We start from the raw sequence: 5,186 nt of genomic DNA on the forward strand, positions 1-5,186 counted from the left end.
AACATTTTATACTAGGCAGCACTGTCGACGCGCGTTGAAATTTAATTAGGAGATAACTTGCGTTGCGTTAAAAGCGTGCGTCAGTTCATGTGTTCGCTTTCATAAGAACCTTTGTGTTTAAATTTTGACGCAAGCGTTTTGCCGCACATGTGTTTCCCGCATAAATGTTGAAATACTACTTCGATCGAAAATTTTATAAAATCCTTTTTTTTATATCTCTGATGATGATATATAAACAAATTTCAATTATTTTCAATTTTTCCGCACTGATGGCAATGTTGTTATCAAAAATAAGGTTGACAAAATTTCAATTTTATAATATTTTTTATTGAAGCAGCTGATTATTGGCGCCTATTCTCTTTTTTAAAAAATTCTCATCTGTTATTATTATGATCAGGGTTGTGCTTTTACGTGTAAAACCTCAAAAATAATTTTACACGTAAAATTTACGTAAAATTGTAAAATTATCGTAAAATTTTACATTTTACGTAAAATTTTACATTTTACATTTACATGATTGAAAATGTAAAATGTAAAATTTTACGTAAAATGTAAAATTTTACGTAATATTTACATTTTACATTTACACGATTCAAAATAATTTTACATTTACGTTTTTTTACGCGTAAAACGTAAAATTTTTTACATTTTACTTTTACGCGCCCAACCCTGATTATGATTATATTGAAATCAAAATAAGGGTACTCATTTAACCTCGTATCAGCGTCGTATTTGTCGTATTTGTCGTAAGTTTACCATGTTGTATAACAGCTGTTCCAATTTGTATGGAGATTTTTTTACAATCACGTCGTAACATTACCACACGATTTCGTATTGTAAACGTTGTATGTATATTGGTGTTGTATTTGAACAGCTGTTTGTTTGTCAGCACTGTGTGTTATAATTTTCGCTATGGACGAAGTTATTAACAAATCATTTAATGCAGAATGTTGTATTAACTTTAAAAGTAGCTGTTTATTACTTTTTGGTGGCATTTTCATCAATTAAACAATAATATTTCCTCAGTCAGCTGATTTACGACAGAAATACAACAGTTGTAAAAAACAGCGTTCATATAACAATCATTTTAAATATACGATTTTACGATTATTGTAAGTATATGATGTTAAATGAGTACCCTTAATATAAATTTCTCTTGAGCTGTCAAATAAATAGAGTGTTGCCAAAAATAAATAAAACAGCTGATTAATGGTGCCTTTAAATATTTGTTTTTTAAATTCAAAACTTATTTATATTAAAAGAAGACAATTTGATTTATTAGTTTGGTTATTTTATTGGATTTATTGATATAATAGAATTACATATGGACCAATTAAATGGCATACAAGATTCGTTATAAACATTTATTCTAATATATATAAAATTCCTTTATATTTTTTTAAATACACAAAAGCATTGAACATAAAAAAATACATTGAGAGTAGAGATTTGTGCACATCTAAATACACACACACACACAATTTTTAATTGCTGAGTTAAAATGTTGTAACAAGTGTAGCAAATAATAATAAAATTGTAGCGCTTTTTTTTTAAAACATAATTTTTTCGAGGCACTTAAGAAACACACTATATAATTCGTAAATAAATAATGTGTTTTGAACGCATGCTGGCAAATTGGAAGTTAAAATACATACATACATACATAGTAGACATAATAAAAAAAATTTCAAAATTAATTAAAAAAATAAAACATAAAAGCTTTAATTTATGTCAGACGTAAAAAGCACATCATTGCACGTTGAATTATTTTAAATATTTTACATTTTAATAAAATATGTATATATTTGTATTTGTAAGTTGTATAAATGTTTTTTCTTCGTTTTTTATTTATATATATATATATTTTTTAATTTGGCATAAATAACATTCATAAATTGATTAAATTTTATTATGAGTAAATTTGTTTTAACAAAGCGCTGTATACTCGTGTTTGTGTGTAAAAAATTTTCAACAATTTTCTTTCATTTCATTTCATTTCATTTTTTTTTTTTTTTTTTTTTTTTTTTTGTATAAGCATAAAAGCTGATATATTGTATTTTGTTATTTAGAATTTAGTTTTTCTTATAGTCTTCATTTCGTGTCAACGATTTCTGCAACAATATTTTTTTAATGTAAAAAAAAAACCACTATTTTTTTGTTACTTAACAATTAAAAATATTTTAATTTATATACTGGCGTTTTTTAACATTTAAAACAAACAATTAACAGTCTTGGACTGTTTTTTTTTTCTTCTTATTGTTTTTGTCTTATACTGCTGGTGTTAATTTTTTTTTTATTTTTTTTGATTGTTATAAAAAAAGTTATTATATTTTATTCATGGCAGCATATTTTGTTTTTTGTTGTTGTTAAATGTTTTTTTTTTTTTAAGCAAAAACTTTAAAATTATAAAAAAATTGTAAATAAATTTTTCCTCTTCTTTTTTTATATATATATAATATGTACATGCATATAAAAAATGAAAACAAAACAACATGTTTTTGTTGTATTTGAATTTGAACTTGTTGTTACAATAAACAACATCGTCTTTTATTCTTTTTCTTGTAGCTTTCCTCCATAAATGGACGTTCGGCTATTTGAAATTTACGCACAATACGAACCAATTCATGAAAAGCCTGATCCACATTGATGCGCAACTTGGCAACTTGGCACTGCATTCATATATGGAATCATCATGCTACGACTGGCGTTTTGTGCTTCTTCTAAAGTCACTTGACGATGATGTTCTAAATCACATTTATTGCCCACCATAAGCATAGGGAACTCATCACGGTCCTTGACACGTAAAATCTGACGCTGAAATTTGGGTATTTCATCAAAACTTGAATGATCGTTCAATGAGAACACCAAAAGAAACCCTTCTCCTGAACGCATATATTGTTCACGCATGGCACTAAATTCTTCTTGTCCAGCTGTGTCCAAAACTACAAAGAGCAACAACAACAAAAAAAATGGAGAATATAATTTCATTAGAATAACAATTTTCTACTTACTATCCATTTTAGCTGGCACATCATCAATGACGCATTGTTTTGTGTAGGAGTCTTCAATGGTGGGATCATAATCCGTAACAAAATAGCTCTATAAAAAATTAATAAAAAATATAAAATACTTTATGATTTTAGCAAAGAAATAAAAGACTTTAAGGGGAATACTTAAAGAAACATAATGACCATTAGAATGATGTTTTTATATTGTAGAAAGTAGTTTTATGATAATTTAAAATTTAATATTTTTATTTGCCATTTTCAAACAATGTAAGAAAGAACTAGTTCATATACATAAATTTGAGAAAATAAATGTAAATTTTATCACATGAGAGATGAGCAAATCATGACTTTTTAAGGTCTTATTCTTTTTTTTTTAGATTGTAATTAAAAACAAGATTTTTCCTTATAAATATTGAAGATTTGATATGTATTCTATCTATAACTTATAAAAATGTCTCTCTTTGAAGAGAATAATAGCAATTTCTTGATTGAAAATATTGAAATTTGTTTTAAAAAAAAGTTAGGATTATGAATAATTTCTCTTTAAAACTATAAGAAATGTCTCTCATTTAAGAGAATAGTGGCATTATTTACATTCATGGAAGATGAAGAGACATTTAGTGATTTACAATTTTTTTTCAATTAAAAGTTGACATATTTGGGATTTTGAAACATCTCTCTATAACTGTATAGCTGTCTCTCTTTAAAGAGAATAGTGGCTTAATTCAAATAAAAATAAGATTAGAATAAATCCAAGGATTGAGAATATTTTTTAATATTAAAATGACAACTTTTATGCACCAATACAGTTTCATATAATTCACACTTATTTTGTCTTATTCTTAATTTGAGATTCTAAGAGAAATAAGATATTTAAAACCGATTGTAAAGATGATTTAACATTCCAAAGCATAGAAATTTTATTACAAAAAGAGGTGGGATTTTGTAATAACTCTCTCTATAACTATATGTAAATGTCTCTCTTTAAAGAGAATAGTGGCTTAACTCAGATACAAAAGAGATTTAAATATATCCAGTGATTGAAGACATATTTTTAATTAATTTTTTGTATTAATCGACTCTCATCTAGCTGACACCTATTTTGTCTGAAATACCACCTATTTTGTGGGTGAAATTGGAGTTATTTTGCCACTTTAAAAATACAGATCTTTGAAAAAAATTAAATAAAATATCTTACCAAAGATAGCAATTATTGTTTAAAAATTTTAGGTCATCAATTAAATACTTTTTTGTATGGAAATAATCAACTCTGGCTGCCTACACCAAAATTGGCAATCCCCCTTAAGCTGTGCTATCCACACCTTACTTTTTGCTGTTCACTTTCCTATGAATTGTTGTGTGTTTTTGTTTGTATGTGTGTGGTTTTTGTTTACAATTGTGCACTTTATCAAACATAATTCATGCGTTTACAACGCCCAACAAATAGACAGACAGACAGACAATAAAGGTGTCGAAAAACTATTGTTGATAAATAGACAGACAGGCATTCCTTTTTTCTTTGCTTTTTCTACACGGATAATTTTTTTTTTTTTTTTTCTTTGACCGCGTACTGATTTTTTGTTAGTAAAAAAAAAAAAGAGAAAATAAAAATTTCTGCAACAAATTACTAAACAAATGACGTAAAACACTAAAAATAAACAATGATCTCGATGTTTAAAAAAACAACAACAACAACATATGTATGTATATTTGTACATTAATAAACAACTTAATAAAAAAAATACCTAATATATGTATAAAAAAAAATAGTATCAAGTACATTTGGCAAAAACAACAACAAGAAGCAGTGAAACATGAAGATTTTCCCTTATCCAATTGACATTGAGGCGTGTCCCAGAGTATTTTCTGAATTTTATCACTGATCTCATACAAGATGATGATGTTGAAAATTTTTAACTCTTAACAAAAATTAGATAAGTTGATTTCTGTTTTTGTTGTTGTTTTTTTTTTTTTGGGTACACTTGTTACGCTTGTCATATACAGAAATTTTATCAATGATTTTTTCTATGTTTGTTGTTGTTGTTTTTGTTGTAGTAATAATACCTGTATAAACTGTATAGTAATTGCTGATTTTCCCACACCACCTCCGCCAACAACAACTAATTTATATGTTTGAGTTTGCGACGCAGCGCCACCATGACCATTAAAACGCGACAT

At 26.4% G+C, this 5,186-nt stretch overlaps 1 pseudogene; it reads right to left on the reverse strand.

The window, feature by feature from the left end:
- Positions 1-2,525: 2,525 nt before the first annotated feature.
- On the reverse strand, positions 2,526-5,186 carry LOC136210426 (uncharacterized; annotated as a pseudogene).

The sequence above is a fragment of the Euphorbia lathyris genome, unplaced genomic scaffold (genome assembly GCF_963576675.1).
Source record: "Euphorbia lathyris unplaced genomic scaffold, ddEupLath1.1 SCAFFOLD_37, whole genome shotgun sequence".
Taxonomy (NCBI): domain Eukaryota; kingdom Viridiplantae; phylum Streptophyta; class Magnoliopsida; order Malpighiales; family Euphorbiaceae; genus Euphorbia; species Euphorbia lathyris.